The sequence below is a fragment of the Paramisgurnus dabryanus genome, chromosome 14 (genome assembly GCF_030506205.2).
Source record: "Paramisgurnus dabryanus chromosome 14, PD_genome_1.1, whole genome shotgun sequence".
Classification (NCBI taxonomy): domain Eukaryota; kingdom Metazoa; phylum Chordata; class Actinopteri; order Cypriniformes; family Cobitidae; genus Paramisgurnus; species Paramisgurnus dabryanus.
The window spans coordinates 4,329,675-4,342,682 of NC_133350.1; positions in this window are offsets into that span (position 1 = coordinate 4,329,675).

The window sequence follows — 13,008 nt, forward strand, 5'->3', positions numbered from 1 at the left end:
GATCATTAGTTAATGAAGACTTTGTTGAGTTGCACATGTGAATGTTGAGCAGTTGCATTGGTCGGTCAGATAAACACCATGTATGTCCGTTTAGCCTTAGAGACAAATTCTTCTTTGTTATAAAAGGGTACCAGATTTCATAAACGTACTGTATATATGACTGTTCATTTTCAATTACTAAAGCTGACAGTTACAGTTGAAGTTTTCATGGCTTAACAGTTATCTTGAACACTGCATAAGACCACAGCATCTGAAATCTGTTTGGAAAAATTATACTCCCAACAAATAAGAATAGAATGGCTTAAATTTGAACCTTAACAAAGTTTTTTTTAATTGAAGTAAAACTACTAAAACTCACCTTAATGTATGCATTGTATATGATGTTTGCCAGTTTGTTCCATGGACAGCCAGCCAATTTGAAATAAAGCGTTCTTTGTAAACTACATCTCACAATATGTTTTAGGAGTCAAGACACAGTAAAATAAAAAAGCTCTTATTGTGCAGGTGTGCAGATTATTTTAGTTGAATAATCATGACTTTGCTAAACAAGTGCTTACTTCAGATGAGATTTACTTTCATAATGCCTTATCGAGATTTTACCATAACCAGTTTTCAAAGCAAACCACACGCTAAACACAATCTATCAGAAAATAATCAAAAGTCAGCTGGTAGCTTGCAAAAAACCATGATTGTTCAAAACCGCATCATATTTTAGTGCAATCCCAAAGCCGCCCCCACCACCACCATCATCGTTGAGTGTATAGGATGATGAATCGCTTTAATAAGTCTTTAGCTTCAGGATACACTACAGGCAAATGAAATCAAAACAACTTATATGTTTTTATGTTTTTGAGATTTACAAATAGTGTTTTGATCGTGTATAGACTAGCCCATGTCTGTCTTATGACAGACATTTAGTGCAAAGATAGATAGGGGCTGAGCTTTTATTCTCGTAAATGTGCCATGAAAGTCATGGTCATAAAACAACAGTAGATGTCATTTGTATTTACACAAAATCACATTTGTGGCAGCTCTTGCATTGTATCACATTACTTGTTTTCTGATAACCTTAAATTATATTTTCCGCTTAAATTGCATATTGAGGGTGCTTTTAAATATAATTAATTCACCCAAAAATGAAAGTAATGTCATTAATGACTCACTCTCATGTCATTCCAAACTCGCAAGACCTCCGTTCATCTTCGTAACATAGTTTAACTCTTTCACCGCCAGCGTTTTTAAAAAAAGTTGCCAGCCAGCGCCAGCGTTTTTCATGATTTTCACCAAAGTTTAATGCCTTCCAGAAAATGTTCTTCTTTAAATAAATAAACATACAATATACCAAATGAAAGAACAGACCCTCTGCTTTCAAACAAAAAAAAACCGTTTCATCCTACCTTTAGTGGTTCTTTTGCAATCAGCTTTTGAATATGGGTAGGTTTTTGCAAAAACACCATATTTTGAGCAAAAAGCAAAAATAATTAAATTTTTGTGACTGACTTTTCATAGAGATCCCATCCAGAGCGATCTTTAAAACAGACACGGACATGCAGCAGCTTGCCATAGGGCAATACTTTTTAAAAAGTTGCGTTGATATCTCGTCAATGGCGGGGAAAGAGTTAAGATGTTTTATATTTAGTCTGAGCTTGTTGACCCTTCATTGAAAATCTATTTACGGTATACTGGCCATTTCCAGAAAGGTAATAAAAACATCATCAAAGTAGTCCATGTGACATCAGTGGGTCAGTAAAAATGTGTTGAAGCATCGAAAATACATTTTGGATCAAAAATTACAAAAATTACTACTTAATTCAGCACTGTCTTCTCTTCCGTGTCTGTTGTGAAGCGCATGCACGAGACTAAAGTCATGTGACTGCAGTGAAGGGGATGACGTGTTATCCTCAGACATGTTTGCAAAGTTTTTTTTTTCAAACTTACAGCGTGCATCTCACTCAGACTGTAAACAAAGCCGGGGTGCACAAAAAAAGAAAACAACTGGGGTGCACCAGATAACACGTCAGCCGCGTCATACGTCATCCGCGGACTAAATATAAAACATTTTAAACTGTGTTCTGAAGATGAACGGAGGTCTTACGAGTTTGGAAAGACACAAGGGTGAGTCATTAATGACGTTATTTTCATTTTTGGGTGAACTATCCCTTTAAGATGTTTTGCACCAAAAAGATTTACTGTAATTGTTCAGTTTTGCATTTACAGTGTTGGACTGTTTCTCAAAGCCTAAGATATAAAACAATGTTTTGGCTACTGTGGCCTTAAAGCCCGGGACACACTGCACGATTTTTGGCTGTCCAGATACCATCGTGAAACAATAGTGATGATTTATGTAATCCGGGCTCTTCATCGGTGGTCTTGTCATACAGTATGTTCAAAGATGAGCGTTTTCCCAGTCTTTCGTCCCAAGATAGCCTAGGATCATACATGATCAACGCACAGTGTGTTTGCTGCTACGAGCTGCGTACCAGTATTTGTTTACCGCTAGTGCATACTGGTGACGTTGCGCTAATGTGTATCGCTGCCATCAAAGCCTCCGATTTAATATCATCGTACAGTCTAAATGCTTGTTGTATCCAAGTTTAAATGATCCATGTCGCACAGTGTGATAAGGTAATGATTTTATAGGAGTGCAAAAATCCTGCAGTGTATCCCGGGCTTTAGACCACTACTGTAAATGACCTTTGTTATGTAACTTTTTGCTAGTTAAATGCATAAGAACATTTCCACAAGATGCTGGCATTACTGTATTAATGTGGGAAGTCATACAGTATGTTACTGTATAAACCTAATACCTTCATGATATGATGTTTTTTGATGTCAAATATCTGGCTGGACTGTAGGATACGCTGTGAGTTGTAAATGTTAGAATCTGCCCATACTTTTCTATTATGAATACTCTTTAAAGGTGGAAATTGAGTCCTTTGGTTGTTTGTTCTGTATATCGGGGTAAAACAGCTTCTGGAATAAGATAAAAAGTAGGTTGTGACTTTAAAGGTGTTAAACAAAATATTTCTTTCATATACAAGAAAATTATTCTCAATATGACATACTGTATAAGAATAATAAGCAATATTGTTTATTGTACATACCACAGCTCCTCTAATGATAAGAATAATGAACCCACTGTAGTGTCATCCTGTCTACTGTATGAAAATGCCCCTCTCTCACCTCATACTGTGAATGGCTGACAGCTTGTAACCGTTTCTCCAGTAACTGGAGATCAATGTTCCCGAGGAGCTGCGAATTATTGTGGGTTTTGATCGCACAAGTATCGGCTGACAGTGCCATGCCACATTTTATTTCAAAGAGCTCCCTGTGACAATGGCTTCTGGTAATAATAGTATATGTTTCCCCTCCTGGAGAGACCGTGAATGCTATCTCGCCACACCATCTCATTCCATTTGAGCCTCACACAAACCACTGACATATCACACAAATACCTCCTTTATTAGCTGGCAGTGATTGTTTGCTGAATGGGAGAGTGGCCTCCAGGACCCCAGCAGAAATTCCAGCACAGTGTTACACATGACATAAAGATGGAGATATATCTCTGTGTGCAGAACAGGTCTGTACTGGCTGTGATCTCTTGCCAGGATGTGGCACGAATGGAGATGCCCAATACAATCTTCAGAACTGCTTCATATCTATTTCCTCCCTCTTGTTGCTGTATGTGTAGTGGAATTAAGTAACAAAGTTATGTTAATCGGCATCTTGTTGCTCATATTTTACTGCGATACACTGTCAGAAGAAAAGGTACAAAAGCTATTCTGTCGCTATTCTTTTCGGGTACATTACTGTACCTTAAGGATCCATAGTGTATCTTTAAAGGGATAGTCAACTATTTTGTACCTCTTAAATTTTAATTAGCTTCTTTTTTTATAACTGTTACATGCTTCTACTAATATACTGTAAGCTGCTTTGTGACAATGCAAACTTGAATTAAAGTGTAATAGAAATACATTTTTTTATTAAAATAAAACTGAAAATAAGTTTTTCCTGTAGGGGTTTTAGTCTTTGACACACATTTAGTTCCATTTGATGCTTTTAAAGCATTTGATCTTTCCGTTTACATCAGTTTATGTATTTTGAAGTTACACAATTGCATTAGACATGAATGGATATTAAAGCATGATTGCAATTCTTCGCCTCCAAGTAAAGGTCTGACCATTGCGGCAAATGAACAACACAAAAGCTTTAAATATCATCTTTCCGTTCTTGAAGATGCTTCAAGCTGTCCAAACAATAATAGTAGGGGACAGCAACAAGCAACATGAAGCAACCCTGGGAAACGGGAATGCGGCATTTGGAATAGGGGTAGAGGGAAACATATTTTCCTTTGCTTCAGAAATATGAACTTGCTTCCCACATCTGTTTGCTTAAACTCTCTGCAATGCCAGGTGTACAGTCCTACCAGGCCAGAGCCATCATGATGACTTCATGCTGTAATCAACATGTCTTAAAAATCCATCAAGTTTTTTGGCATACGGTGTAGCACATCACAGTTGCATGACTGGAGATATTGTTTACATTTATGCATTTGGCAGACGTTTTTATCCAAAGCGACTCGCAGTGCATTCAAGCAATTTTATCAGTGTATGTCTTCCCTGGAATTGAAATCCGTTAACGCAGCGCTCAACTGAGCTACACAGGAATCGATATGGGGATGCCAAAATGTTGGATTAATAAAATGCATGTATGTGTTAAATATATTTGAAAACAAACAATGTCAGAAAAAGGTTAAAATATGTACCGTACTGTAGCTGTCACTGGGGCTCAAAAAGTACACCTTTGTACCTAAAAAGTTCTTAATATTGGTACCAAAAGTATACATATCACTGCCCAAGTGACAGCTGGGGTACATATTTTGATAATTTTTTCGACAGTGTAAAATTCATTTTCTTAAACATGAACAATGGTTGCGCAACCAGAACAACTGTAATTGTATTATAGCAACTCAAAGACAACGTCTGATCTATGATGCTCTTTGTAGTGCTGCCAGAGCCATCAACATCAAAGACAAGGTGAAGGGTCATTACCAAATGTATCACCCACATCAGAATCCCAACATGCCATTACATTGCCACTCATTAGCGTGATATCCAGAAAGTATTGATTTACTAATGCTGTACTAATATATACCCTCACAAAACTTGTTATATAGATATACACATTTATGTATATATATCTATAAAAAATGTTGCCACTCCTTAAAGACTCTTGGCATGCAGTTGAGCCAAAGTCTTTTTCCCTGAAGAATCTGCATCTTGTTGCTTGTTCGAACTTGTTTTCTGGAAAGTGCTTGACAGATCTGAGTTCACTGAAACAGTACTCAGCTGGTGTTGCCAGTTGCAGTGACTAAGCCACGTAGTCAGAGTCATAATGCTATTCACCTCACTTCCAGAGCTCATGCATACAAGTGTCATAAGCCGACCTTTATTGAACCGCTTGATTGAAAGTGGTGCTTTTTGACATTTACATAGAGTTCAGCTTGACAATCAGCAAATAATCCCAGTGTCCTACATTTAAAAGGAAAAAATGAATAAGGATTTCTTCCACTAATGGAAAGAACAGCCGATAAGTTTGAAGAGTCACAGAAGCGTTATGCAATAGTGGAAGTTTGTCATGTGTACTCGTTCTCCTGTAGACATGCATGATGAAACACATTTCAAGCCAGTCGCGATTCATGATGCGTTAAATTCTGAATAAGCCTCACTTTGAGGTTCAGTTCATCTTGGTGAGCAAACAGTGCAATTATACAGAGCATCTTAAGGGATTATAGGTTATTCGGATAATTTAATTGACATCCATCAATTCTGGAACTTCCACATGCGATGATGTAACGCAGTCACTGTGCTTATCTCATCTACTTTTTAGTCACCACTATTTAGTCTACTGTACATTTTGAAATATGACTAGTTAAAGTACAGACATATTAGCCCTAGAGCCAGGTAGGTCAGAGGAAAACATTGCTCAAGTTTCTTGAGTGTTCTTAAATATCAGGGGTGTGGTGGTGCAGGGGGTGCACCGAAAAGAGGGCAACAAAAGTCCCTTAAAGCCCTCCGGGCCTAGAATCCTTGGCTTGGTGTAGCCTACTTAGCATGTATAGGACTCAGGTTAGTCTAATGCCCTTGGCTTTGAAATCAAACACTTGGCCTTGAACTAAAGTGAACAGTAGGTTTCTTTACAGTATATTGTAATTTTTCTATGAATCTTTTAAGAGTAGGAGTGCGCTGGGCAAAAATGCGGGGTTAGTTGTAACACGGACTGTTTACATTGTTGCACAAGGTTGAGCGATTTGTTTTTTCCGTATTGATTTCACGCTGCCAAAAGAAGATCTCCCACAAATTATTGGAAATGTATAATGTTTTTTCAGAGAGTTATTGATGAACGACTGTTTTGGTGGCATTTTAAGTACATTTTTTCATCATATGTTTTTTTCGGTTTCTAAGTCGGGTGTGTAAGATACCAAATCCAATGCTATGTCATATTAATCAGTGTTTGTGTTTGCTAACATAGCATCTTTTGAAATATGTCTGCAGCCCTTAGCAACTTTTTTGGTGAGCTTGAAAATATTTTGACCCAGGGGGGTTAATTGTAACGCTGTGTTACAACTAACCCCTCAGCACTTACGATATGAAAACCGCTAACGTTAGCGTAATTCTTGCCGTTGTTTTAAATAGGCTACACACGAATGATTGCTGGCTTCCAACAAAATTAATGTTCCTGTCTTATCAAAAATCATGTGTCAAATTTATTTTTGTTCATATCTTTAATATTGATTGAATAAGGCCGTCGTCAAAGATTAAAATCATGATAAAATGAAAGGCTAAAATCAGACTTTGATGCTCATTATCTCAGAATTTGATTTTGAAACTGTAGTATGGTTATTACAGACTGAGTCACATAAAAAATGTTTTGTCATAATGTTTTTGTCATGTATCCATTTATAATTGAACTATTGTTAGAAAAGGGCTGGATGAATGAATACAGTGTGTTTACCTATCTATTCTAGACAGATTTATAAACAATATCCACTTCAAGTATATAAACAAAATAGTATTGAAATATTTGCCTGTAAACTTAATTTTTAGCAAGTGTTACAACTAACCCCCTGCCTGTTACAATTAACCCCACCTATGGGGTAAGTTGTAACGTTTGCACTTCTGTCACGTTTGGTGTAATTTTCCAAGAATGGTAAGTACTAGAAACAAACTTCAAATGTTCATTTGTAGCAGAGATGTGTGTGTTGCTTGTGTAAAAATATAATTAATCAAACTCAAATATTTTTGAATGATTGAGCCAAAACCAAAAAGCGTTAGGTTCTGCCCCACTCTCCCCTAATAATTAAGATTTTTGCTTTGAGGCGCCTCATTGATAAAATATTTTTAACCACATATCTTTTATAGTTTTATGAGCGCTCTAAGCACTGAACCTAAATTAACTTTTTATTAAATACTCCACTTTTGCTTTTTATGGAATACCTAAAAGAACACCCTGAAGTAACATCACCCATGAATAATGAAGTTACTTCACCTGCATTTGTCATTGAACGCCATTTGCGGCTGACTCAATTGTCTTAATATAAGTGATGCAGAGTTTGTCTGTCATCATACGGTTAAAAATACAGGCTTGCTATGGTTTGCTCTGTCACTACAAATCTCTAATGTTTTTATTTCTTCTTTCAAGGAGACCATCAGAGATGATCCACCACATACCTTTTGCTAACTGTACTCTGGAAGAGGTGATGAAAAAAGGTGCGAATTAATAAATCTAATGTCGTGAAAGAGTATTTGACCACTGACGTAAAGCTGTCATCTCAAACTATTTCTCATGCTACGCTTGTGTTTTGCATTTCGTTTCCTCACGTGTGCTTATCAGTAGTAATACTGTAAGATTCACTAACTGTATGAAAAAGAACCTGCTCATAATTATTCTTAACTCAAATATCATTTAAAAAGTAAACATCACAAAGCCCATGCGTCTATTCATTTCATATACAAGTAGCAATTAAATAGGTTTAGATCATACAAACCTGCAGATGAAAGTGATTCGCAAAAACCCCAATAAAAGCAACCAACATCCTCCTCTGTTTAGTACTGGAGGCACGGAAAGAGCAAATGTACACTTATCCCTGTGCTTTAGGCCATGGACATGGCTGCTTTACTGCCATAATCCTGCTATTATTTCTGTTCCTTTCTCTGAAAATTACAGTTTTCACCCGCATTAAGTTGGAACGGCTCCCGTGCTGATGTATTCACAGCTTTCCTGATCATTTGGCCTCCAGTCTTTGACTGGAGTCATTAACACATTCTTTACACGTCTATAAGGATGAGGCGAGGGAGAGCGCTCCAGCCTTTGAATGTACCAACAACTCGTATTTACCTCCACCTGGGCCGTGTGCTTTAAATATCCCTGCAATATTGTTCTTCTATATTCCACAAATTGGGTCGGGTTACAAGCTGGCACAGGTCTGGAAAGACATTATACATGAAGTGTAATTTTAGACACATGCCACACATGATGAGGAGAGGCCAGCAGGGAGGCAGATCTGTAATTAAGAGCAGTTTGATGGTATTTCCTATGGCAACATGAGAGATCGGCTTCGTTGTAATGGTGCGCGGGACCTCCTGTGTCGTACGCTTCATTCGGCTACGACTGTCAGCAACTAATCTCACAACCTGTGGAATGTGTCTTAAGTGATACTTCAAATCCGCGCTGCCAACCGGCCTATCCTCCAAATAAACAGAGCAACACTTGCAGACACATTACGGGGGGCATGTTTTGATGTACTGGTGGTGGAGATGTGTTTTAGGATTAGTCATTAAAAATGGAATTAAATCTGTGCTACCATTTATTATATCAAACATCTCTTATTCTAAGTTCAGATGCAAAAGCCACTAAAAGCAACCTCAGTCAAAAAAGAGATTTGATGTTATAAAAATCGAATACTTTGGACACGTACTATGTGATCATCAAATACCTGGAAAAACCATGGTACGCAGTTTGATCTCTTTTGTTGTCCCCTCATCATCACTCAATGTTGTGGCCTGCACTAATTCAAAGAAAACATCAAAGACTGTCATCGCACAATGTCAGATCAATGATAACCACATCAATAGGATTAAAGTCAATGTTGGATTAGTTATATGGTCAAGCGTTATAGACTAGTAAGCCATTCATAAGACATTAATTATAGCTGATCCAGTAGTAAATAGAAATTAACTACTTATTAGAATTCTGTAAATCATTGCGCTCAACTTTCATCACATAGGAACTTCAAAAAATTCAAGACAAAGTATAGAAATTTTGTCAAGCCCTGATGTGGAGTTGTGACCCCTAGGTTGAAAACCTATCCGTTTGGTAATTCTGACGTCACACGCCACAACTTCTCAGTCCAAATGCTTCATCAGTTAGATGCATTAAAGGATTACTCCATTTTCTTTTTAAAAATCCAAATTTACTCAGCCTCATGTCATCCAAAATGTTGATGTCTTTCTTTGTTCATTTGAGAAGAAATTAAGTTTTTCGAGGAAAACATTTCAGGATTTTTCTCATTTTAATAGACTTTATTGGACCCTAACAATTCATAGTTTCAATGTAGTATAAAATTGCAGTTTCAGCGCAGTTTCAAAGGGCTCTAAACAATCCCAAACCAGGAATAAGGGTCTTATCTAGCGAAACGATTGTCATTTTTTGCAAGAAAAAAAATACAGTTTTAAACCACAAATTCTTGTCCTCCACCGTCCGTGTATTGTGTTAGCGCGACCTCATGTAATTGAATATGCACGCCTACCGTTTCGACGTTCAATGTACAACAACGACGCAACAGTCCTCTTCTCCACACTTGTAAACACTGGGGCGGTAGTTTTGCATACATCATCCGTGACCTTTTGCGGCGATGACGTATTATGGGAGGTCACGCTAGTGCGTCACACAACCAGTGGAAGACGAGAAGTTAAAAAGTGCAGATTTTTTTTTTCTTGTTGAAAATGACAATCGTTTCGCTAGATAAGACCCTTATGCCTCATTTGGGATCTTTAGAGCCTTTTGAAACTGTGCTGAAATGGCAGTTTTAAACTGCATTGAACCTGTAAATAGTTGGGGTCCAGTAAAGTCTATTAAAATGAGAAAAATCCTGGAATGTTTTTCTTAAAAAACTTAATTTCTTCTTGACTAAACAAAGAAAGTCATAAACATTTTGGATGGCATGGGGGTGAGTAAATTATCAGGAAATTTTTTTAATGAAAGTGTAGTAATCCTTTAAGCAAACAACAAACTATACTAGTATACATTACACTCAAAGTGCAGTGTAGACTACCGAAAAATTGTGATCCTAACCTTTATCTCCATAATGAAATTCTTGATGGCTGTTGAAATTGTAGTTTCATATGAAGTGAAAGATCCAGAAACGTTATCTTTAAGTCACGATTTAACTAGCAGATAAATTACAGTGAAAAATGTTTATATTTCCTTGTGGTTGTTTCCCTTGTACACTGAGAATATTATTAATTGATATCAGCAGGAGATAACCTTATAGTTCAAATCATAGCTAAAGCATTTCAGAAGCTAATGTTATTGCACTGTAAAAAATACTTTGCTGCCTTAAAATTTTTTGTTAAATCAACTCAGATTTACAAGTCAAGTCAACAGAGATGAGTTGTCACAACTTATAAAATATAGTTGAGAAAAGTCAACTTAATTTTATAAATTATAACAACTCACCTATAGTTATAACAACTCATCTCAAGTCAAGATAAATAATAGTAAGTTGAAATGACTAGTAAATATGAGTTGATTCAATAAAAAATTTTAAGGCAGCAAAGTATTTTTTACAGTGTGTGTACTATATAATGTATACAATCTTAACTACAGATTGGCTGCGGATCCCTCCTCACATAACGGTAATCCATGATCGTGATCTTCACTCATCTTAACAAAAAATGTGTTATTTTTGACAAAGTATTTGTTCCAGAGTTCAATTTAGACACTAGCCTGACCATTAAAGGGGACAGATCATGAAAATCAGACTTCTTTCATGTTTAACAGCTATAACTGGGTCTCCAGTGCCTCTATCAACCTAGAAAATAAAAAAACAAGTAACATAGTTTTGGTAAACCATTCTCTGCAAGCATGTGAAAAATTAGGTCATTGGAATTTGGGTCCCCTTGTGATGTCAGAAGAGGATAGTACCGCCCCTTAATCTGTGGTATTAATCATTTGCATTTTAAAGGACACACAAACCTACAAAGTGGCAATTTTAACAGCTATAAAAAATTATCTATATAATATTTTGAGCTAGACCTTCACATATGTACTCTAGGGACACCAAAGATTTATTTGACATCTTGAAAAAGTCTTGTGAAATGTCCCCTTTAAACAAATAGAGACCAAGAGAGAGGAAGTAACAGAGTAGCAGAGAAGTAAAGTTCCGTCCAAACGCGTAACCACTACAACGCTCACGAGTCCGACAAAACCAACTATAGCCATAGATGATGGAATGGCATAAATAAATAAGCAACATTTACACACTGTCACTTGGGCAGCACCCTTTAAAAAGGTCCTAACATGCACCATTTTGGTACAGATATGTATACATTTGGTACCAATATGTACCTCTGAGGAACTCTTTAGATGTACTTTTTTAAAGGGTACCGCCCCAGTGACAGCTAGAGACCTTTTTTCTGACAGTGCAGTGTAAGTTACTTTTCATTAGGTATTTTTTCTCACCAAATATTTTTTTTCTCAATCAACAACAAAGTGCATTCCTGTGGAATAACACCGTTTTAGTCACTATTCTGCGCATTGCCTAAGCATTTTTAATAAGATAGTGGGTGTAAGGCAGGATTTAGACATGTTTTATCTTGGGGTGGTTGTTTAGATCCCCTTACTGGAATGACACCCACCTCTCCCAATAAAGACAAGCAGTTAACCTCAGTGAAATCATCACCAAAACCTTGCCTATTTACTGAATGTAGTCAGATGGTATAACCTTTACCGAGTGATTAAAGTTGACATGGTTTCGGTGAAATGAGCCCAGGAAATCTCCTGACTTCATTCTTCTGTTGTCTGGACTCATAGCACAGCTCCAGCATATACAGCAGTAGCTTCAGATAGACGAGCTGGTAGTTATAAATCAAAGAGCTTCCAGGTGTGCGCAGGTGCGCCCGGAGTAACCCATAAAGCTCATGTTGTCTGTGAAAAGCTCAGTTCACAAGCATCACGCTTGTACACAGCCACTGACATTAAACATCGGTTTGGCAACTTAAAGGCACAGTTGATAGGAAAACATTAATGTACATTGTATTGACACATTTGGCAGACACTTTTTTATCCTAAGCAACGTAGAGGGCATGCAAGCTACACATTTTATCAGGATGTGCGTTCCCTGGGAATCAAACCCGTGACCTTTTGCACTGCGAACGGAATGCTCTACCAATTGAGCTACAGAAACACCTTCATTAGCATTTCAATGACAGCTTTGTGGCTGTTGCATACATTGTGATATTACACAAGTAAGCCAGTCAGTGTTTGGGTGAGGAACACATGCAACATTCAACCCAATGTCAGGTGACCGTGCTAAACACCTGGATGGAGGTTTTAACTCATGCTGTTTCTACTGCACAGGTGGCAGTCAGGTCTCTGCACATATCTCTGAAATTAAGCAGCCATGATAAAATATTGGAAGGCACCTTGGCACGTCGACAAGGACACTCAACTCTGATTTGAGCGCTTCACAGAGAGTCTCTGTTAACTAAATGGCCTCATTGTAAAAGGAAGGCAAAGACATAACGAACGGAGGCAGCTAGATGTGGAATTTGTCTCCCCTTAATTGTTCTCCCAACACTTCTTGTCTCCTCCATCTAGAAGTGTTAAGCTCTTCACCGTCATGCCATTCAGAGTGTGGAAAAGAAGCAAGAGACTGAGCCAAAGAGAGTAACATCCAGAAGCTTTTTCAAAACCACACAATATTGTGATTCAGCTCATGGTGACTGG